The following is a 26,134-nucleotide window of genomic DNA, read 5'->3' on the forward strand; positions in this document are numbered from 1 at the left end:
GCTCTTTTCCCACAATATACTATAACCATAAAACCTACTACTATTACTACTTACACTCTTATATCTTCAGATGTGGTCATTAAAAAACAACTCAACTTTAAGTTTTACTTGGTTCCCAGAAAAAAGATATTAGCTTGAATATAATTTATAAATTTACTCTTTTATTTCTAAATGATTAGCTTATACTGGAACACATTGAAATACCAGTCATCACGTATAATCCATGAAAATTTAATTTAAGAAAAGAGGTGAGAAAAGCAATAGAAGAGACACAAATATGGTTATAACAGATTTTTTCTCCTAAAAAATACATAACACATAAACGACTATTATATGTATATTTATAGTGATAATGGCTACCCGTTTAAGAAAATTATATGTATGCTTGTTGGTTTGTGAAAAAAATATATGTATGTATATTTTACATACATTTCTAAAGTATATATATGTATATTTTACACATCCATAACTATATACACATGCACATGCATTTTATAAAACAGTTTATTTTAGGATTGTCTGATAAAGATACTAATTTTTTTTTTTTCCTGAGGAAGATTTGATCTGTTGCCAATCCCCATCTTTTTTCGCTTGAGAAAAATTTGCCCTGAGCTAACATCTGTGCCAGTCTTCCTCTGCTTTGTATGTGGGATGCTGCCACAGCATGGCTACTGATGAGTTGTGTAGGTCCATGCCTGGGATCCAGATCCACAAACCCGAGCTGCTGAAGTAGAGCTTGAGAATTTTAAACCCTCAGCCACGAGGCCGGCCCCCAAAATACTAATCTTGTAAATGTGTGTTGTAATAATACTTGGGTTCACATATTCTATTTTTTACAATCTGAAAATAGGGAAATGAGTAAATTTGTAAGAACTTACAGAGATCTCCACTAATTTTACTATATTTACGAACTATGAAAATATTTACATTTTATATTTTCTAAATAATTTTTTCCAATACTTTTACATTATGAAACAAATCAGTCTTTCTTTTTAATGATTCTTTGTATCAGGAACTGCTTTGTAGATGCTAGGATGCCATTTTTGACATCTGAAGTTAATGCCCCAAATTCACAATTTAAAGCCCTGTACTTACTTTTGTGGATTTGCCTTTGTAAAAATGACATTTGTTGTACATTTTTCCACATTAATTAGGAATGACAAAAGATCCGTTAGGTCCAGGTTGAAGTAATAAAATATTCTTATGAATAAAGAGAAAAGAGATCTTTTTTTAAGGCTACATATGTTTAAATCTTGAAAAGACTCAATATCTGAGGATTCTCTTTGGGATTTGGTATCATATTTTTGACATTTAGGTTTATAAATTTGCTCCTTTCAAGTGAATGTGAATTTAAATAACATCAAAATTATACTCAAGAGACCAGAAGGATTTCAGATGGAAAAGTGTTTGGAAAAATGTTATTTTCAGAATAGCTATAAGTAAGAAACATTTTCCAGTTATTGCTGTAAGTTATAAGTTCTGTTTTTTTAATTTTGTTGGATGAAGGATAGTTGATATTTTCATGACATTAAAGTAAAATTTATCTCATTCAATTACAAAATTCAATGTATTTTCAATGTAGGTTCTCTCATTTCTGTATTACTAATCTCTGTCTCTTTACTGGACCATTTCAAGGTGCATTCAAGCATGTTCTGTATCTGGCATTTTAAGAAGCTCCAGCATCTCTTCTCTTTTTCCCTTTAAAGCAAAATTATTCAAATGTGTTGTATGCATTTCCCATCACCACTTTCTTACCTCTAGTTCATTCTTCAGCCACTTAAATCTGGTGTCTATGCCATTATTCCAGTTGTGTCCATATTGCCAAATGCAAGGGGCACTTCTCTGACTTTTTACTGTAACTCTCAGCAGAATTTGATAGAATTGGTCACACTTTCCTTCTTTAAACACTGTCTTATAATGGTTTCCAGAACATCATATATTCCCTAGTTTTCTTTCTCTGATGAAGATTAAAATTAATCTTCTCTACTACCTTAAATATTGGAATTCATCAAGGTTTTCTCCTAGACTCTCTTATCTCTTATCTTATATTATCTTATTATTCTAGTGTTCCCTTGTTCCCTTTGAGACATAGACATTCACACCAACATATCTAGCTATCAATTGATTGATCAACTATTTCATTTCCAGTTCTCAAAAGATAAATTCTCCCCCACCGTTGACCTATTTCTCTGTGGGTTTATAATGTCTTCTATACAGTGGAGTCCATTTGCCAGAATAGTCTTCTGGTTCTTAGATTGTGGGCAGATTCTTTTTGAAGTTGTTTTGCATTTGCCTCAGCAGCGCACAGCAGGAATTCATTGATTCAGGACTCGTTTTATATAGATTTCTCAGTTTGGAGTCCCTAGATTTATGCTTTATTCCCATGAGTGAAACAGGCTTGGAATTCCTCTACATAGAAGAATACATCTATTCTTACATGATTCCTTCATGCTTTCCAGAGCTAGTGAGCAGAATGTTTCAAGACTACTTCACGGGGGGAATAGACGAGCAGCTATTCATGACTTCTTGTTTACTGTAGATTATTCAGTTCAACTCTCAGGTAAGATTGATAAAAGACAATAGTTTTATTTTCAGATCTACTGCTAAACAAGTCATATAATTTTTGGCAGGTTTCCTCAATATGATCTAACACCTGTCATTTACTCCTAATAGATATGTTGGGAAAGTCAACATACATATCACAGCTATTTTTTTTTAAAGATTTTATTCCTTTTCCTTTTCTCCCCAAAGCCCCCAGTACATAGTTGTATATTCTTCGTTGAGGGTCCTTCTAGTTGTGGCATGTGGGATGCCGCCTCAGCGTGGCTTTGATGAGCAGTGCCATGTCCACGCCCAGGATCCAAACCAACGAAACACTGGGCCACCTGCAGCAGAGCGCGCAAACCCAACCACTCGGCCGTGGGGCCACCCCCCACAGCTATTTGTTTTAAATGAAAAATGTATGAAACAGTAAGACATTAGTATCCTTGTGATAAAAAAGCACAGGACAGGGGACCAGAAAACCCATCTTCTGATTTACGATTTTTTAATTAGGCTTGTGACCCTGTGTATATGAAATTAATAATTAGTCACAAGGCCAAGATAGTCTCCAATTTCAGTTTTTATATCAGGTTACTTTTTATAGACCCATTAAACTAAAAATATTTGGTTATATTTAGTAGTCAATAAGCCTGGCATTTTTCTTTTTGTAATAACCTCAATTCCAAGGCCCTGAAAAGAACTTTTTCTAAAATAATTACATCTATCAACTCAATGAGTGGAATAACATATTTATATGAATCCAGTTATCATTGTTACGTTAAATTAATGTTGTTGAAGACAAATTACACTCATTTGTTGATAATAATGTTTTTTGTACAATGAATTAGCACTTTTCAAAAGACTGTCCGATACTATTGATTAAACAACGCATGTGCAAATAACCATCCCTGCTGAGCGCGCATTCAGTACAAAGTATCTTTTCTAATCATGTTCAATAACATTTTAAATGCGAGATAAATGAAAATAAAGTGGGACTTCAAAGCAAGAAATAGAAACTTGCAAAGAATATTGTGAAGCTTTGTTATTTCATAAATGATTATTGCTAGGAATTGGAATTTTTTTTTATTTTTAAATTTTAATCAGGAAGCTTTGAATTGCCATAATAGATTAGAGCAAGCAACTGGGACTACCTAATGTTCTTTCTTAAATTACGACAAAAGAACTAAAACAATACTGCTATCCCTAGGGGATTTCTTCTTCCTTTCTATTTAAAGTTCAGATCTGATCATTTGTCATTTACCTGACTGGAGACCCATCCAGAGTAACACTAAAAGGATGAAGACAGATTTGAATTTTGCCAAGAACTTTGAACAACTGACTAAATGGTAACAGATTGGAACATAAACATCTCGTTGCTCATCTCAAAATTTCTAATTAGCAATGATGGTTTATATAAATATGTACTATATATTCCCTAATTTTTAAAATGTCTTTGTATAAACAACGCTGAGTGGAAATTGAGAGGAAGTTGAAAACCAGTAACTTATTTTAATTGGATTAATTTATTTTCCTTTTATACTTTCAAAGTTGAGAATGCTAAATATATAGAAAGGTAAACTTGTTAATTCCTACTTCATGGTCCATATGTCACAACATCTTACCAGTCACTAGGTAAACTGTGAAATAATTTAGGGGGGCAGTTTCTAAATCTACATCTGTATTTTAATACTCCTTAAACACTATTCTTTGAGATGCAATATATCATTAAGAAAAAGTGTTCCCCATTCAAATAGGTTTAGGAAATGCTGAAGTAAATGAAGTTACACAGGCGTATTTGTTGTATCATTTATTAGAGCCTTTAAGAAGCTAATTTTCATAATAAATGCCCAATAAAAGGTACAGGTTACATAATTGTCTTTCTGTCATTTCAAATCAAATTCTTAGTTATCATAAAAGCTTTCTAATAAGTCTTTGTTGTTTTTAATTTGTGTAGGCCAGTTTATGCAAAATCAATAAACATTTTATAAGTCTTTTATTCAAAGTGTATTAAGACTATCAGAGCCCTATATGATCACATATAGATATTTGAATAAATGTATATGTATCACCTCTTCTTAAGTATGTCTTATGGAAGGCTTAGTTAACTTTAACTCAGCTTCTTTGTAAAGAAAATAGAGACATAAAAATATCTGTCTGTCTGGATTTTAGTGACTATTCAATTATATAATCTATGTAATAAAAGTAGAACAAAACTTGGCTCATATTAAATTACTATTAACATAGAATCTTGAATTTTTATTCCATTGATGATGTCTCTGTCACATTAACTCATTGCTATATGTTTTTAGATGGTCAAACTTGGATTTCTATTCAACCCCTTCTCTTGGAATATCTGCATTTTCCAAAGGACTTCTTGATTCCTACTAATTCATGTTGCCAGCCTTCATTTGTAAAATAGCTTCTTCTCCTACCTGATCCATTTCTTACTGCTTTTCTCCAAATCTGCCCTACAACTGGCTCTATCTTGATTCCAGCTTACACTGCAGCTTGTTATGCAGGGGTTATTTTGAATAATTGCATTCTCCATACTTGAATAGGATCTGTCCACACAGTGTGTGTGTGTGTGTGTGTGTGTGTTTGTATGTGTACATGGGTATCATGAGTGTATTTTAAAACAAGTAATTTTCCACATACAAAATCAGCAACCTCTTAAACTTGTTTTTGAATTGAAAAAAAATTAAAAGTGAAATCACTGAAACTAATCCACTTTCAAAAATGGAAGGTAGGGTAGTCATAAATGATTTAGTAGGGTGGAGGCAGTCACAACCTAAAGTACAACAGGATAAGTGAGCTGACTTAACCTATAGAAACTAAGAGACAGAATTTGGAGTCACCATGCACTGCAAAATGGAAAGACAAGGTAAAGGAGAGAAAATAAGAAACTGATTTAAAAATCTGTGTTTGGAACAGTCCATTTGAACTCTGCTCCTCCCACCCCTCAACACATTACAAATAGCAAGAAAAAAACAAACATCTTGATGGTTAAGAATTAACCCAAGTGACAGATTTCCTTCTAAAGTCATCAAAACTAATCTCCTAGTGAGAACTGTTGTCACATGCTTTGAAGTTTCGAATTATATGATCTGCCTAATTCTGGAGTCTCACAGACTAGAAAATGGATTCAATGTGGTTCCAGTGTTTAACCAGGGTTCTAGAAATAGAGAACAGATAGAATTGGGGAGGGAAAAAACGTGAAGAAAAAACGGATGAGGATTTCTAAATCTGGTGAGAGAAATATTCAGATTCAAGAGGCACAAAAAATCCCACATAGAATAAATATAAATACTTCCCAATTTAGACATATCATAGTGAACTAGAAAAACAAATAAATCTCAAAAGAAACAGAACAGTTATTTTTTTCTGCTATTGGATGATAGACTAACAGCAGATATCTCAGTAGTTTAAGTAAAAGTAAAAAAACAGACAGTGGTTAAAAAATGCAAAACATCAATTAAAAAGACTATTAACTTAGAAATGTATACACAAATAATCAAGTAATGAGGAGGCAAACAAAGCTATTTCAGATAAAAGAAAACATTCAAAAGAAGGATGAAGAAAGAAAGAAAGAAACTTGAACATCAGGCTAGATGGAAAAATCACAAAAGGAGCTAATGAACTAAATTCATAAGATTATGACTAATCATAACAAATGTCAACTTTATGGTGTTTTCAGAAGCCTTCCATAAACCTGAGGGCACAACTTGTAGACAACAAAATGGGCAATGATATTTATTAATGATATTTTATGCAAATATTAAAAGCAATCTGCTTTAGCCATATAATATCAGAAAACATACTTTTAAGACAAATGTATTACACATATTATCTTCTTTAAACATTGTGCTTAGGTCCTTGCTGTCATAATGTGAAAATAAACAAATGAGAGGGAAATGAAAAAAAAAAGGTGTGATATGTTATATAGTACAGTAGTTAAGAGCTTGGGAACTTGAGTTAGAAAATTTAATCCTTACCTTTGTCATTCATTAGCTGTGTGACACCGAGCAAATCACTTGATCTCCCTGTGTTTCCCCAATCTAATTATTAAATGACAGCCATAACAGTAACTACTTGATAGGGTGACCAGCTGTCCCATTATCCTACTGAGAAGTTTCCTGGAATGAGGGACATTCAGGGCTAACACCAGGACAGTCCTGGGAAAGTTAGTCGCTCTAACTGAAGAATAAATAATTTGAAGCACCTTAAGATACTTAACATATTTTTTGGAGGAGTAGCTATTACTGCTACAAACAACAATGAAAACATGTGAGTTCTTATATTTTCATTCATTCATTAATCTATCTAATCATTGAACATTTATTAAAAACATATGATATCCTATATCCAAATGTAATAAATTGAGTCAGAAAGATAAATAATATAGGATTCTAAGTAGAAGAAAACAGGCATCTTAACAAATACACATGGTGACTTTTTTCTGCTGCAATGCATGTTACAAAGCAATGAGCTACATAGGGAAAGGGAGTTGCCAATTACATCCATGAGTATTAGCGTGGGAGTAAGGAAGTATTCATGGAGGAAAGAAAATCTTGATATGGAAAATAATACTTTAAACACTTGAATGATATGTAGGCTTCAGCCAGTTGAATTGGATGGGGAAGTCTTGAGGAAGAAGAAAGAGCTTGAACAAGTCATGATTTTCCACAAGTTTCCAGCTTCTTAGCTATCTCCATACCAAATCTCTTGAACAAAGAAACAAAAAATCCTATTTTAGAAACTTAGCTTTCATTTATACTGTCATGGCATAGCCCTGATCTACGTATTTATTTATCAGGTGGGTTTTGATGTCCAGATAGTTAAACTGAGTTTTCTAGTTACGCAGAATTCATAAAATCAGAGAAGTACATTTGATTCCTATTCTCCAACAACAGCTTTGGCCATTCAAGAGATGAGAGCAAAGAAAACTTTAGCAGATACAAGCACAAAATTGCCAAAGGAATACAGAATGAAATTACTATCACTAAAATTTATGTGCAAATTCCAAGATTGTTGAGTAATTGGGTACTAAAATTTGAGGAATATTTTTTACCTGAAAACAGTAATAAAACACCAAAGAGTATTAAGACTATGCCAAAATACAGTCCAAAAAACATTTAAATTACATGAGTTTAGAAGTAAGAACATACTATTTTCTCTATGTTCTTTTCAAAATTGTGTAACCAGATAACTCCATGTCTTTCTTACTTGTTGCATGCATATGCAAGTTGTTTAACCTCTCATATCCTTCATTTCTGATCTAAATTGGGAATACCAAATATACCCCATCTGTTTTTGTGAGGATCAAAATAATAACATGTGTGAAACATATCAGTCGTTTTCTTGGACTTGATCAATAGTTTTCCATTGCTCATAATTTTAAGATTTACTAGACATGCCTAAAAGGAGTGGAGGAGATAGAATTCAGATTTCTTCCTTCACTCACTCCCTGTCACTTTTCCACCAGGACAGTGGATTCTTACTTTATTTTTTATTTTTATGTGTTTTAGCAAGTATTAATTTTAAAAAAGAATATTTCTAAATCTCTGGTCTATATCTCTATATTAAATGTTAAGAAAATATTTCATAAAATATTTCATTTATATATATGTATATATAAATTTATTGACTGTTCGATTTGCATGGATATAACTTCTCTTCTCCAAAGAAACATAATAAATCTAAAATAAATGCAAATGACTGCTAGACAAATTTACTAAGAAGCACCATATGCTTTGAAACATATATCTAGTTGTGCACTGCTGGAAATCATTTAGAATTGCATTTCAGGGGAGTTGTACCATATTGTATGGAACCCTTTTCCCAGTTCAGAAAATAATAAAAACAAATGGGAACAATACCATGGATTTTCCTTTTAAGAAAACCCCACACACACCTTTTAAAGAAATATAGATGTAGGGGCCGGCCGGGTGGTGCAGCAGTTAAGTTCACACGTTCCGCTTCTCGGCGGCCCGGGGTTCGCTGGTTCGGATCCCTGGTGCGGACATGGCACCGCTTGGCAGCCATGCTGTTGTAAGCGGCCCACGTATAAAGTAGAGGAAGATGGGCACGGATGTTAGCTCAGAGCCAGGCTTCCTCAGCAAAAAGAGGAGGACTGGCAGTAGTTAGCTGAGGGCTAATCTTCCTCAAAAAAAAAAAAAACCCTAAAAAAACAAAACAAACAAACAAACAAAATCTAGCTGTAAACCAAAATGTCTTGATGTTCTTTCTGGCCAATCTTATAAACATAAAGGCCTTGTAAACAGTAGATTTACATTATCAATCATTGAGTACCTCATTATCGAATTTCTATGATGTGCTTTTCACAATATTTATTTAGTGCTTAGACTACTTACAAAACATTGCAAGTGCTTATCCAGTCTTTGCCAAGCTCCCGTGCTTGGTCCACTGTAAGTCCAATGGGTCAATGTGATGCTCTGATTAAGTCTGCCTTGCTGTCATATAGGCTATTGCATATCAGTAGATGGTTGCTTGATGTCCATTATCTTAACAAGGTAGGCATATGTCCTAGTGTGTATGAGTTTTATTCTAATCATGAATGGGTTATCTCCTCATCGCAGTAGAGGAGAAGTTAAAATGTGAACAGAAGTTTTATTCTCAGAACAAGTTAAATTGTACCATAAAAAAATTACTATGCAAATTTGAAACCTCGTGACCATATCATTCAAATTGAATTTCATAACTTAACTGTATTGACACACATTTTGCTTGAATCTATTTATATTTTCCAACTGCAATAAATTCTAGCTTACTTATAATTTTTGGAGAATTTACCTTTTAAATATTTTGGGTGTTTTGTTTAATCTTTCTATCAACTGTATTAGTCATAGCACTTTTCTCACATGACTGTTGTGAAGATCAATTAAAATAACTCATATGTGCACTTAAAACTTATCTAGTGTGAATTAATTGCTCAATAAACTTAGCCAATTCCATATCTATTAATATGGTTTTAACTTATCACCCTAACAATGATATTGAAATACTGTCACACCTACTAAACAATTCAAATCCAGATATATTTTGAATTTTCAGAATTTTATCTAGTAAGAAAATTCAGTGTAGAAAGAGAAGTACAAAACTAGGTATAAATAATATATTAACATATTTTCCTTCTAAAATTTCAAAACACATTTCATATTTCCTTTCTCAATAATAGGTGCTGGTGAATTTTTGGCTGTATTTTGCACTTGTGCTGTACCTGTGTATTTTAGGTTTTGCCTGTTTACTTCTCTGGCTTGGCAGAAAGCAGCAGTGCAGTCCCTTAGCATCCTGGGGACCAAAGCATCTCCCCCCACACTTCCCCTTGCCGCCTTCCTTCAGCTGGGGTTAGATGAAAGCATTTTTCCAAGATTGCGCTCTTTTAAAAAGAACATATAGCACATTGTGTGTGAGCATAAGACAAAAAGATATCTTCCAAATCTCTTCTTCCCATCTGTCAAACTGCCAAGGAAGGAAATTCCATGGAGGATTTTAAAAATAGGCCTCTCCTGCAAACCACAGATTTTGCCTTATGTTATTTTAAATCAGATACTCCTAAGGCCTAACACTATCGAGAGTCAAACTTTAATATTTAAATAAGGCATTTGCTTGTTTTTAAGCTGTGATTTGATAAATGTTTCCACTTCATTATTTTTAAAATGTAAATATACTATTTGCGTGTGTGAGATCTACTACACATTAAATATATACACACACGTGTGTATACATGCATATATATATATATATGTGAATATATCAAGCTTCTATTCCCACTTATCAGAAGCCCCTATCCCCTTTCAGTTTCTTGAAAGTTCATTGAGCTTCACAAATTCTGTATAGATCCCATAATTTAGTAAAGGCATGGGATTAATTACAGCAAATCTAATATTGAACATCAATTTATTAGGTTAAGTCATATAAAATTGCTGGTTTTGTATAAAGCCCGCTTATAGCAACCGATGCTAGGCATGTTCCAAGGGCTCCAGGAAGGATGAGGGTACGGCATGACTTGTGCAAGGAATAATAAGTTGTCATTTGCAATATTTTTCAATGACAAGTTTAAGGCTTTATTTTGCTTCCACTGTAAAGGGACTGTTTAACGTTAGGTAAGGGTTTATTTAAATCTATCTCAATCTTTATGGTTCAGATATGGGGTTTTTCCAACCCGCTTTAGAAATCCCTTCTTTAGCTCATCCTTCTATAACAGGGGAACAAGTTGGTATAAATCTAAATAACCAGGTTGATATGTTTCAATAATTAACTCCAATTCTTTGATGAATTTAATGGGATCTTCTTTTGGGTCTGAGAATCCCTTAGCAGGGGCCAATAACTCAGATTTTATCCAGGGGGTATAAGTGACTACAGAAGAATTACTTTCCCTTGGCTTGACCTTCAAAGGGGCAGTTATGACAGGAGGATAAAGCAAAATTTCAGGATCATCATTATAAAATGGGAGTTCAGCCAAAGAAAGGGTATTGGGCAGGGGGACAAGCGGGTGGAGGAGTGGAGGTAGTGACTATAGCAAGAGAAATGTCAGCTGACGTTTCTAGTTTTGCAAGCGTTTGAGAGAGGTCTGAATTGGCCTCAGTGAGTGTAGGATGAACAGTTTGCAGTGAAGCAACTTTTCAGTTTTGTTTAGAGGCCTCAAGGTACCAATTGAAATAAGCTTCCCATTCAATACTTTTTGCTTCAATAACTTTTCCAGTTGAGCACACAAGTAAACCAATTTAAGAGTTTCAAAGGAGCCCCATTTTGGCCAGTGAAGCCTTAAATCATCTCAAGTAATGTGAGTTCAGCAGGACAAAAATCTACATGGAGAAGGACCTCATTCTTTAAACATAAAACCAGAAGGAGTCCCAGAGGGGACCTGCCTTAGGAAATCGACTTCCCGTTTGTAAGAACTGACCAGATATAAGAACAAAGGAAGAGAAGTCCATAACAGAAACTAGCAACAGAGGATACCCAGAGAAAGGTCTGAACCTCTACCAAGTGGGAGGTTTGGGCACAGGAGGATTTACCAGCAGGAGCCAGAGCCTCCAGGGGAGATGACAGACACAAAGTATTCTTGCAGACACCTTGCTCGTGTCCACACAACCGGCTGGAACAGTCTCTCCAGATGCCACATTTCTGACACCATGTAATGTCAATGAATAAGAGGCATTCATTATAAGAGAATCAAAAATGTTTATTTGGAGTCTTAGGAATTGCAATTCAGGAGACACAGATGCCAGTAGAAACTCATTAACGTGCTCCGAAGAGAACAGAAGTGGCAAGGGTTTATGAAAGTGAAAAGAGAGAAATTCTAGTTAGGTAACTTAGGTTGTCATGCAAGATCTTTGATTGGGGCTGGCAAAATCTATTGCTTCTTGGCTATACGTGATTGGTTGCAAAGGCCATCTCCAAGGCAGAAAATTCATATTTATGGAAGGAAGTGTGTTTCTTTGAAAGAGGTCAGGATGATAGCAGTGACCTCAGTTCAAAAGTTTATATTCCTCCTGAGGAGAGCCGTGCAAAACCTCCACTTCCCTAATGGCCTCCCTGCTCCATTTTAGGTGCCCTTGATGTGTGTGACGCCATTTTGTAATCACCTTCCACAGTCTGCATATCTGTACTGTATGTTTATTTATTTATTTGTTTTGGAACAGCATTAAAGTGAAGAGAAGAGCATCCATGAATCAAAAAGGCTGGGCAAAATGAAGAACTATGTAAACAAACAAATTCCACAACTTGGTGGCTAATCACAATAATATTATTTCTCATGATTCTGTGGGCAGAATGGAGAATTTATTAACACAAGAAATATTTCTTACAGTTAGACTAGGTTTCCAAAAGTCAGCCTTTTGTTTTCTTTTGTTTTGTTTCTCTTGGTTATCAATTCTCTTGGTGTTCTGGCTTGTCATAGACTAAGCCTTACTGCTTAGAAACTTTAGCCAGTATTGGTTTGGCATATACTGAATTGTGTGGCAATAGCTAGTAGTAATATCATAGCTGTTTTCAGGATATAAAAATTGCCTAATTCCTAGTGGTAACTTGCAAGTACCTCTTTATAGAGTTTTATAAGATAAAGAACTTTATCATCAGAATTTTCCAGGGAGTGGGCAAGGTGAGTGAGGGTAGAGATAGATATTCGTGATAGTGTAAGTGAGTAGTGTGGCAAGAAATAAAGGATTTTAACTGGTGAACAACATGTCCACAAAGGGACTACATTGATGACAGTGAGGGAGGAATTGGAGATTTTTGTACCTGCTAGGAGTGAGAGTTTGGAAAGAGGATATGTATCTAAAGAGGATTTGTTGAAGTTTTTTATTTATTTATTTATTTTTGAGGAAGATTAGCCCTGAGCTAACATCTGCTGCCAATCCTCCTCTTTTTGCTGAGGAAGACTGGCCCTGAGCTAACGTCATGCCTATCTTCCTCTACTTTATATGTGGGATGCCTACCACAGCATGGCTATCCAAGTGGTGCCATGTCTGCACCCAGGATCTGAACCAGAGAACTCTGGGCCACTGAAGGGGACCATGAGAACTTAACTGCTGGTCCACTGGGCTGGCTCCAGATTTGTTGAAGTATTTATTTAATACATTGTATAAATCTCCTTTGTGTTACCAATGAGGAGACCTATAATGTAGATACATTTTTTCTTCAAGGCTTCTGGAATCCAATGTGAATATTAAATATTTTTTATTCATTTATTTTTAGAAAACCTAGATGGACAGAAACGTGTTTCAAGATGCCCAACTGGATTTGGGTTATAATAAGAGATATGTGTTTTATTTCATATTTGAAGAGAGTCTACTTTGTTTCTATGAGCAATCAGGTAGATTTTTACTTATTTGTACATACTATTTCCCTGAAAAAGCAAACTCAAGGCCTTTATGATATGCTATAGTAGAATTTTAATATGTATAAATTATATAAGTTATCTATTAGAATAATGCTGCTAAAATAAAAATCAATCTGGGGTATATTTTAATACCTTCCATAGAAAAGGCTCACAGAAACAAAAAGAGAGAGAATTGCACATAAGAAGGTAATCAGAATATAAAGGTTCTAATGAGACAAACTTGTGAGTTTGTTAATGTCTATATTATATCAAAATCATAGTTCAAAATGGGGGACAGGTAGTTAATTATCCAGACATGTAGAGCCAAATTGGCAGCAAAATGTGTTACTAAACACAGAAGACTGAAGGAGAGAGGAACACACAGAGAATAAATAAGAATTTAGGGGACATGATTTGGTGCTAACTCAATAGCATGAGCTATGAAGTAAAATAAGGAATATTCTGCCTAGCAATTTCTTTTTTTAAGAAAAAAGAGCATAGACTCTTTATCTTCCTTAGCTGCATTGAAAGTATAGCAAGTAAAATTAGATGTAGAGATATGCAAATATTACACTTAGAGCATGCTAATTGGCTTTTTGAGGACATAAATGTCCCTTCTGAAATGGATTGCCTATTGGTATTAAGGTTTCGGATCCATAATAGATGACTGCATATCATTGCCCATTTAGAGTCTAAGGAGAACAATTGCAGATGTTCGCAAACATTAAGAATAGCATAAAAATATTGTTGCTATTACTGAGGATGCATTTAGCTACAGTTCATCCTTGAACTCTGTAATTCTGCAATTTTATATATCATTAAGGAAAATCTATCTTAAGGAACTATTCCATTATAACGTCTTTTTTTTATTTGTGTTAAAAATATACCTCTTTTTGTGTCCTAGTCTTCCTTTGGAGCCATAGAAACAACTCTGCCTCTTTTCCAAGAACTATTCAGAGTTTGAAATCAGGTATATACTTCAGTAATTTCTTCTACAAGCTTTTGTTTCCATTTCAGGTATCCATTCCTCATGCAATATTGTTATCACCATAACCAGCCATTCCCAAATGCTCCTTTGAAAATGTAGTGTCTTGCTTAAGAGTAGTAATTTTGGAGTGAAATTGCTCTGTTGCTTACTCGCTATATGATTTGGGGCTGTTATTTAATCTCTGTGCCTGTTTTCTCACCTGTAAAATGGAGATAATAATAACACTTAACCTCATAAAGTTGGGAAGATTAAATAGGTTAATTTTATTACGGCACTCATGCAAGTGTTAGGCATTACTGTTATTATAACAATTATTGTTATAAAATTATCACCACTCTCATTCTGAATACTAGTTTAGCATGCAAGATTTTTATTTGTTACAGGACATAGTCAACTCATTGACTATTACTAAAATCCCAGCTTGAATTCCCACTGCCACTTCACAAGCCCAATTGCTAATCTCAGATTCCCTTATACACTTGCTTTACTGAGCTGAGTGTGGAACATTACATTAATCTGTATTACATTTATTTTTATTAGTTTCAGCCCATCATTTCACCCTAGCAAATTTAGTTGGAGCCTGACTTCATCATTTAATTCATTTACATTTTTTAAAAAATACTTTATAAAAATCCTTTCACATATATGATTAATGAGCATTCTAAACTTTAACTCAGGTCGTAGGTAAGAAAAGTAGAGAAGAGCTAGGTAAATTTAGTAAATGTGTGAGAGGCTTCTCTGAAGACTGAAACTGTACATATTTTAGACACTTTTAGACATTGTCTTTCTGAAAATTATCCATCTAAATATTCTTACATTAGCCAACATGTACCTAGACAGTTATGATATTTCTGTAAGAATTTATCAAATACCTTTAGGATAAATACACCATTATGAATATCGTATACGTAAGGACCCTTGTACTCTCATCATCTTCCAATCTCTTAGCCCTGTTTCAGAAATGAATGAGGTCAATCTGTAATAACTTATTCTTAATGCAGCTGTGCAAGTTCTCAGTGAATATTTTTCTAGACCGTCACTTACTATCCCATAAACAAACAGTTCTAGATCCAATGTTGGGATTGATTTTAAGACTAGATCTGACATTTTGGTTTCTTTCTGTGAAAGTAGTAATATTTGTCATTTCCCACTCTTCTAGCACTTCTATTCTAATTCCTCAAATATCAATATTAGTGATTTAGTAAAATCCTGACAACATTTTCTCAAAATTTTCAGAGGAACCAGGTGTTTTCATACACTTCTGGAGTTCTGTGGTGCAGTTAGGAATGGAAGGAATGGTTTTGGGGATGCAGAATTATCATGTACATCTTATCTCAACTTAAGGACAATGTCGTTCCAGAAAACTTGGATTCTAAACCATATAGCTGACAACACAACCAATTTTAGTAATTCGGGGATCCCCAGCGTGCTAATTTCCAAGTTATATGAATCTCAAAATAATTCATGTCATCGCTTTATTTTCTTCTATACACTTTCCTCTCCCAGCCATACTAAACTTTCAATTTAATTCTCCTACAAATACCATATACCAGTTCGCACATAATTAAGAGACTTGGCCACTGTGTTCCTTGTTCCTCTTTTGTAAGGAAACTTCTCTCCCTCTCCCTCTCCATTTACCTTACTAATATCTACTTATCTTTAAAGTTTATCTCTTCAGTCACTTCCTCTAAGAAGCCGTCTCTTATGCCATCTCTTCCCATCCCTTCATTTACCTGGTCTCCATTAAGCGTCACTGCTATGTACTCCCATAGCTCTCTGTATGACTTATATGAAACACTTATTACACACTATTATAACATTTAGTTCACACATCTATAATTCCACTGAATCTTAACAGCAATAAGAAAAAATTATAACTATTATTTATTAAGTGCTTATTATGTACAAGTATACATATAAACATGTATATTTCTAAGTATATAAATGTTTATCTTTATATCCATATATAGATATAGATTTATTTTTCTTAACATCTCTATGAAGGATTTATATAAAAAATAATAGAGACAGGAAATTTAAGTAACTCATGCAAGATCACAGAGCTATCAAAGAATGAACTGAGAATTCCCTGCTGTAGGCACCTAGTAACTAATTAATGTTAAATGAAAAGTAGTTCCCAAATGATCAAAATATGAAATAACAATACCCTACCCCCTTTGCAGTTATTTTCCGAACAAGAAGCAAATAGACCCAATGATAATATACTGGAGACATTCCTAATTTTCTTGCAAAAACTCATTGTTGTGTGCCCAGAGGAAAATGCTCAGCATGGAGTGGGTGCTCCAAATATTCCATGATGGAAGTAGTCATTTTTAGGAAGTGTCCAAAAGAAGAGCTTGCACCTGAGAAGATGTGTGCTTTGCTTGCCTTGTGAGGTTTGACCTGAGATCTCATTTAGGTATTCCTTGACACAGCATACCTCTGTGTTATGTAATTTTATCAATCTTTAGAACCGCCCCTAAATGCAAGAATTAGGATTCACCTGAAAACTAAATAAATATGCATGCAAAGATCTCTCAAATTCAGATTTACTTTCCATATGCATTAAGAGTACAACATTAACTTTAGTATTTCTAGGACACTGCATTACATGGTAAAGACAAATCTGTATTAAAATGTATGTCCTTGGTGGCTGCTCAGAATTCTGAACTTATTCAACCTTTTACAACTCTGAAGGATTTTGATGGAAATATATATTACTGAGTTCAGAAGAAGCATTTCATTAGGAATAGAAGGCCAGAGTATTTCACTGTTATGAAAGAAGCAGGCTGCATGGGAATATTATTTATGCACAGTTTGAGTATAAAACCTTTTGTCAGGCTTTACGTTTATATACACACACACGTATATGTATATAAAACATCTATATTTCACACTAAGATATTTACAAATTTTACAGACAAAAAGTGTCAATGTAAACGGAGCTTTCCTAGTCCAGTATACTATGCAGAACTGTGTAGTACTTCGTTAGCTGGATTTTGTTCCCTGAGTTTTACCAAAACTTATCAAAGTAGCATGTGTGATTTTTAATTGGAAAGAGATTTGCTTTAATCTCTTGGGCTACGCCATTGTCCCTTTGTTATTTGTGTGTGTATGTGTGTGTGTATGTATGGTGTGAGTGAAATTTAGGAATTTCTCCAGTATTTTATTATTTGGTCTATTTGCTTTGTTTTCTGGCTTGGAAGATATTATACAAATGTGGCATATTTATCTCATAACTTGACATAATTGTGAGTATGTATCCATCAGGCCAGGATAGTGTATGTAAGTCTGCATGTGTGTGTGTATGTCTGTGCATTTACCTGTTTCAGCTATTTGTTCCACAATAGAGTGTGTTTCTTTCTTCAAGATCTGGCTTGGTGATCTAAAGCTGGTCACTCCCTTAAATAATTGTAGCCGTCAGGATGTCAGTAAGGCTTACACTTCCTTCACATGAGACGTGGCATGTGTTTCATTTAAGTTAGTCCTAATTCTGCCATTTCAGCAGTCTGCTTGTGTAAGCAACGATGAAGCTCAGCTAGTCACCCTTGTTTTCTACAGTTACATTGAGAGATTTTGAAACTACTGTCAGTAGACACGATTAGAGCATACTGAAAGGGGAGCATAAAATAAGAATTTCAAAGCCTTCAAGAGCTCACTATACAAAATAGCAGCAAATTATCAGAGTGTTGCTTATGCCACAAGCATAGATGTAAATTAAAACACCCTTGAGTTACAAATGTGAATGGTTTCCTTTAACCTAGAAAAAAATTAATTTTTAGTTGCGTACATAAGCCAAGCATTGGACAGAGATTTCAAGGAGTGAAAACTGATTTTCCATAGCTGCAAATATGGTCCAAATTAAACCAAGCTTTAAAATACATAGTTGATGTGCAAAGAGCCTTTTTTATAGCAACTCCTTCTCTAAATATGTGTTTGTGTATGAAGAAATTTTCACCATCTATTCACCTTAACAAATCAGTTGTTTTTATTATTTTGCATTCCTTTCTAATTCTTATTCATGTGTGCACATATTTTAACATGCATCATAGATTCATTTTCATGTTCTGTACACTTTTACTTAGTTTATTAATCCTTACCTTTTTCCATGTACTACAAAACATTCACAATTATGATTTTAATAATCTAATAATTTCTATCATAAATTCTATCATTTTTAATTTATGGCTGTTATTAAATATCCTATGATACTATCTCATCTTTTTTTCCTTAAAATAATTTCAAGGACTGGGGCCAGCCCTGTGGCCGAGTGGTTAAGTTCTTTCACTCTGCTTCGGCGGCCCGCGGTGTCACCAGTTCGGATCTTAGGCACGGACATGACACTGCTCATTAGGCCATGCTGAGGTAGTGTCCCACATAGCACAACCAGAGGGACCTGCAACTAGAATATACAGCTATGTACTGGGGGGCTTTGGGGAGAAGAATTAAAAAATAATTGGCAATAGATGTTAGCTCAGGTGGCACTCTTAAAAACAATAAAAAAATAATTTCAAGGACTATATTTACTAGGTGGAAATGTGTGTATATTTTTATAAGTCATATTGAACACATTTTAAAAAAGCCTCATAGGTGGCAATATTGTGATTTAGGATGTCACCAGATCATGAGATTTTATAATTTTATGTATCTTGAAGTGCTGTCCCTGTATAACTTGAAATAAGTAGATTTTTTTCACTGCCGAAGCCCTGGGGTCTGTAGTTGTCAGAGTGGTGCTAACAGTCTGAAACTAAAGAAGTTCCTCAGAAGACCTATAAAGTTCTTGCTCTTGATTATGTTTGTACCTGGAGTTAGTGACATCTAGAATTTAGCAGTGTCTTGGGGGCTGTGGGGAGCAGGATATGATTATTAGCTTCACAACTCCATCACATGTAGCTTTAACATCTCTCAATTACTCTAGCAAATTTAATGCCAAGTTATATTTAGAAATCTACACTAAGCTGAAAAGTTTAAGTTTATATATCAGCATGAGCCTATTTAGTTCTTAGCCATAACCATCTTTACGTCCTAATGTGTCTTGTCAAAATACTCTTACCTTCAACAATTTGTTATTAACTGATTATTTCACTGAAGATTTCATGGGAAGATATGAAGGGTTCTACATTGCACTCTTTACAAACAGACAATAAAAATATCTTTGAAAAATTAAAAAAATCTCTGGGAGATTTCTGCTTCAAGCCAGCATAGTATAACAGATAATGGATTTTCCCTCCTACATGAGTCAACTAAAAAGATGAAATAAAATATGTGGAACAACGCTTTTCATATATTGAATATCAGGAAAGTGATTCCTGCAAGAGGGGAAGCAGATTGGGTGAGCATTATGATTGCCTTGAGTTAAGGTCTGGAGAGATTTTCCAAGCTACACTGTGCAGGGATAACCCACGTGACGCCTGACAATCTCTCTGAGTTTAGGAGACAGAAGTAGATGACTGAGAAGGCCAGGGAAGCTAGAGTTCAGGACAGAGGACTGGAGAGAAAAGAGCTTCTCAAAGAGACCACTCCTGAGATTTGAAGAGTCCTCCCCAAGTCTTAAGCTGAGTATTGATTGGCACAAGCATGTAAGGAAACTACCTGAGGCTAAGTAAAGAACCGGAAAAGAACAGAGGAATACTTTTCAGGGCTCACACAGGGCCAAGAATAATTCATGTTCTACCTAACCAGAGTGGAAAAAACTCTACCGTGGTTACTCAGAAGAATACTTCTTAGGAGTGGGGAATTATTAGTCCTAAACTGAACACTGCTCTGGGCACAGCTAAGAAATCAAAAAAACCGTTTCAGAAAGAATCACACTAGTTCCAAGTAATGTGCCTGCCTCCTAGAACAATGCTCAAGAGTATTCAGAGGAATACAAAACCGTCTATGATGGAAGGTAAAATTCATAATGTCTGACATCCAGTGAAATATTAGTTGATATTCAAAGAAGTAAGAAATTGTGAACCATTATATAGTAAAAAAATAAATTAATAGAAACAAACTCCTACATTATAGATATGATGAAGCAGTAGACAAGGGCACTAAACAGTTATTATAATTATATTCCAAATGTATAAGATGGTAGAGAAAAGCTTGAGTATCATAGAGATATTGGTAGACAAAAAAAGATAATGTCTGATAGAATAATAGAAACTATCTGAAATAAAACACAGAGCAGTCAAAGACTGAAGACACAATAAACAGAACATCAATGAGCTGTGGGACAATAGCAAGTGGGTGTGTGTAATTGATGTACCTGAAAAAGGAATGAGAGAAAAACATTTGTGAAATAATGGCTGTGAATTTTCTAAATTTGGTGAAAACTATATACCAATAGATTCAAGAAGCTCAAGAAAACCTAAGCATGAGTAACATGAAGAAAAGTACAAGGCATATTGTAGTAAAATTACTCAAAACCAAGGATAAAAATTAAAACTAAAAGCAGTCTGAGTAAAGCAGTTAAAGATAAGATGACAGTAGATATTTCATCTGACACAATACAAGCTAGAAAACAATGGAAAAGCATGTTTAAAATCCTGAAAGGAAAATAACAATAACTGTCAATCTATACACTATACTCTTAACACATCTCTTTAAAAAATGTAGGTGAATGAAGACTTTTTCATTGCCATCAGATCTACATTAAAAAAAATTTTAACTGCCCTTCAAGTAGATGGAAAATAATGCGAGATAGAAGTCTGGATCTGTACAAAAGAATGAAGAGAAACACAAATTGTAAATATGTTGGAAGTATTTTTTTCTCTTTTTTCAATCTCTTTAACTGATAATTGACTGTTTAAAGCAAAAATAATGAAAATGTACTGTGATACTTATAACATGTATAGAGGTAAAATATATGAAAAAAATACAACAAAGGCCAGGATGGGGAATTTTAAGTATACTATTGTAATGTCATTGTACTGTAAATACTGTTTATGAAGTGGTAAAATATCACTCCAAAATAGTATGTGATAAGTTAAAGATGTATATTATAAACTTACTTCAGCCATTATAAATTGGATTATAGATAATAATCTCACAAAGGAAATGAAACGCAATCATTAAAAATACTCAGGTCGGGGCTGGCCCCATGGCTGAGTGGTTAAGTTCGCACGCTCCGCTGCAGGCGGCCCAGTGTTTCGTTGGTTCGAATCCTGGGTGCAGACATGGCACTGCTCATCAAACCACACTGAGGCGGCGTCCCACATGCCACAACTAGAAGGACCCACAATGAAGAATATACAACTATGTACCGAGGGGCTTTGGGGAGAAAAAGGGAAAAATAAAAATAAAAAAATCTTAAAAAACAAAAATACTCAGGTAATCCAAAGACCAAATGTATACAGAGAATATATATAGCAAGTTTGTAGATTTAAATCAAAGCATATCAATAATCACACTAGGGAACTCAATTAAAAAGCAAAGAATATCATATTGAATAAAGGAGCAGGGTGAAATAATGTTTCATGAAAGAAAGCCATTTAAATATGAAGACATGATAGAAGGACAGGAAAATATATACCATGGTAGTATTAACCTAAAGAAACTGAGGTGGTTATATTAATATCAGATAAAATAGATAAAGAAAATAATATTACCAGGACTAAATAGTAGTTTCATAACGACAAGAGTTTAATTCACCAAGAGGTCACAATAAACTTACTAAATATTTAAAAACCTAAATAACAGAACTTCAAAATAATGAACCAAAATGTGATAGAACTGCAAGAAAAATAAAATGACAGTTACCATTGGAGATTTCTTGACCTCTCTCTCCATAATTGATACAAGAAATAGACAGTGGGATGCTGGTAGAAATGGTAAATGATACAACTGCTTTGGAATATAATTTGTCAGTCTCTTAAAAAGTTATACATACACCAGGCAACCCAGCCATTCCATCCCTAGGTGTGGGTAGAGTTGTACCTCAGTATCTGTGGGAGATTGGATCCAGGACTCCCCTGGGATCCCAAAATCCAGTGACACTCAAGTCCCTTAGTTGGCCCTCTTTATCCATGGGTTCTGCAGATACAAAGAGACAACTGTATAAAATAAGAAATAAAGCATATGTCCACACAAAGCCTTGTGTTATGGGCTGATTGTGATCCCCCTCAAATTTATATATTGAAACCGTATCCCTCAATACCTCAGAATGTGACTGTATTTGGAGAGAGGGCCCTTAAAATGGTGATTAAGTTAAAATGAAGCCCTTAGGGTGGGCCCTACTCCAATCTGACTGGTGTCCTTAGGAGCAAAGGAGATTTGAACACAAGGGAAGACCCCAGGGATGTGCACACACAGAGGAAAGTCCACCTTTGGACACAGCAAGAAGGGGGCCATTGGCAAGCTAACGCGAGAGGCCTCAGAAAAAGCCAAAGCTGCTAAAAGCTTGATCTTGGGCTCTTAAGCCTCCAGAACTGTGAGAAAATAAATTTCTGTTGTTAAGCCCCCCACTCGGCGGTATTTTATTACGGCAGCCCTAGTAAACTAATAAAGCTGGTGTATGAAGATTCATAGCAGCTTTATTTGTAACAGCAAGAAAATGAAAACGGCCTAAACATTTACCATCAGGTAAATGGATAAACAAATAGTGATATATCCATACAATGGAATACTATTCAGAGGTAAAAAATATGAACTATTGATACATATAATGACATTAAATGAATCTCACAATAATTAAGTGAAAGAAGTTAAACAAAGAAAATACAGTGTGTTATTTCATTTACATATATACAATTCAAAAAACATGCAGGTTATTCTATAGTGACAGAAAGCAGATCAGTGGTTACCTGGGGATATAAGTGGGGGTGGGGCGGATGTAAATGATTAGAAAAGGAAATTTGGGCGGTGATGCGTCTAATCATCATTTCGATTGTGATGGTTTCATGGGTTCATACATACGTCAACATCTATCAAGTGGTACCCTCAAAGTATGTGCAACCTAATGTGTATCAATTGTGTCTCGATAAAGCTGTAAAAAGCAAAAACTAGAAACTAAACAAACAAACAACAAAAGCTCTGTTCTTTTTTCTATGTTTTTTCTAGCCTTCTGTATTATCTCTCTACCCAACATATCATAGAGCAAATTTTCTTTAATTTACTTAGTAATCCAGCTCTTGTTCTCAGGCTGCAATCCCAGCTCATGAAAGCTAAAACCTCACTAGTTCCTTGAATGCTGCTGACCATGTTCCTTGAGAATATCCTTTAATGATTGGTGATTTCAATCTCTATTTTACTTGTTTTCATGTGGTTTCCTCTAATAAATATGTATCTATACTATATGCATAATAGTATGCATATAATATCAATTATATAACAATATAATTATATATTATAGAATATCGATTATATACAATACTTGCTTATATGACATGTACACATATACTTTGTACTATACTATATATGTGTGGATATATGTGTGTGTGTATGTGCATGTTTTGTATATAAATTAAAATATGTATTTATATATACACACATGCACTCACAGACATAGACATACTACATTGTGATGGCAGCAATTCTGACATTGTTTTTCATGAGTAGGCTAATTAAAGAGTTAAGCTATGTAAAATCATGTTAAGTAGTTTATTTTAGTATAGATTCACAAGAAAAGCTGTTTTTAATTAGGACTACCTCACTGAGGAAAATTTTTGAATTGAAATGTGGTTGTGTTATGCAGAAACATTCATGAGGCTTTTCAAAAGACAAAGCAAACCAATGCAAAAGCATACATAAATGAAGCAAAGCTTCACAAAACCGTACTGTGTGAGATGCATGCTGATAATGTCTATCTTACTGTATAATGTTTCATTTGTAAATAGAATAAATTGATTCCTTGTCGTGACTTACAGTGAATATGCTCAGATTTATTTGTACATATTTCATATGTATACTATAGCTAAGATTTTGTTTGCCAGGCTTTAGCACAACTTGATGTTGTAAATACAGTTGAAATATTTCTTCAAATATTCCTAATCTACAAATTAACATCTTTCCCATGTGTTTGCAAAATCTACAGAACTTATAACATGCTGTCTCGAGTTGGCCGTTCTTTATGATTGCTGGGAATAAATTATCATTCATTAGTGCCTTCCTAGTGGTCTCTGAGGTTGTTAAAACTTTTCTCACCTGATTGTTAAGGAGAATTGGAATTAAAGGCTTTATTGCCTTTCAGAACTTGACCTCAACAGAAAAATAATGTAATATTAAGCTCCAGGGGAAATGACCTCTTATATCCCAGAGTTCCCTTGCAAACCCTAGCAATGATATTATTATCATAATTTTGTCTTCTAAATGTTTCAAGGCATCTTATAGACTTTGGCATATTTGCAGTGTGATGGACTAGAAAGGGACAAGGCACTCTTCATTTCTGTATCTTCATGTGGGCACAATGAGGCCACATCCTTTCTAAAATTTTTGGAACATATAATTTAGTAATGAGAATCTATAATCAGAGGGACCACTGAAAAACTTGTCATATTTTCCAAACCAACATCATTCCCTTCTGTAAAATTGACATGAACTGTTCTTATAATAGGAAAGTGCAAAAAATTGTACAAAAAGTGATTAAAGTCACTAATATTTTCTAAATGTTTTGGGGCTTGGAGTCAAAGATACACCAACATTCTAAAATCTTTGCCAGTTCTTCTGTGCTAATAAATGTCAGAGCTAGCATTGCTGGCACTTTATTTTACAAACACATTAATGAAGGATCAGATCCAAAAGAGCGCAGTGTGGAAAGAGAAACTGATCTGAACAGGAAAATTGGAAGGGTATGCAACTGGAGAGGGGAATTCCAACAACCCAGCTAGACTAGAGTCCTGCAGAGAGATGATTGGTGATAGCCTTCAGTTGGTAGCGGAAGGATTTTTAAATACACTGTTGCTTACTATTCACTTTTATATTGTTTGTTGTACTGCACAGTAAACAAATCCTTTGGGGCGGCCTGGTGGCGCAGCGGTTAAGTGCGCATGTTTGGCATCTCGGCGGCCCAGGTTCGCCGGTTCAGATCCTGGGTGTGGACATGGCACCACTTGGCAAGGCATGCTGTGGTAGGCGTCTCACATATAAAGTAGAGGAAGATGAGCACGCATGTTAGCTCAGGGCCAGCCTTCCTCAGCAAAAAGAGGAAGACTGGCAGTAGTTAGCTCAGGGCTAACCTTCCTCAAAAAAAAAAAAAGAAAATCCTTCATCTTAAAGTCTTCAGTTAAATGCCTTGAATGAATTGGTTTTGGGCAAAGCAATCAGAGTTTCCACAGAATAATAGGAACAAAATATTGTGGGAGGTAAATTGTTAGTGAGATCTAGAAACTCAGAGCCAGAGAGGCCACTAAATTGTAATACTGAAATAATATGCAGGGATTTTGGTGAGAATGTGGGATAAGGGCCTCAACCCAGTCTCTTTCAGTTACAACCATCAGAAGAACACTATTTTATATCTAGATTAGTATATCTGAATTTCACCAATGGCATATTTCAATACGTATATATGAGATGCTAAAATAGCAAATGAGAAAATGAACATCATCAAAATCCCATAATCACATCCCGTAAGGCAGAAATAACATCCTACTTCTGCCTGAAGTGGCACAAACATCTTGGGTCAAAGGCAGGCCTTATTCCTTTCCTGCTCAGTATCAGGATGGTTGTGCCGATATTAAATTCCTTTTTTGACTCTGGAACTTTCCAAGAAGAATTGCCTTTGTAACCTAGAGCCATTGGAAGTGGAAACTGGAATTATGGTGGCAGCTAAGGAAAGAAGGGAGGCC

The sequence above is a fragment of the Equus quagga genome, chromosome 2 (genome assembly GCF_021613505.1).
Source record: "Equus quagga isolate Etosha38 chromosome 2, UCLA_HA_Equagga_1.0, whole genome shotgun sequence".
Taxonomy (NCBI): domain Eukaryota; kingdom Metazoa; phylum Chordata; class Mammalia; order Perissodactyla; family Equidae; genus Equus; species Equus quagga.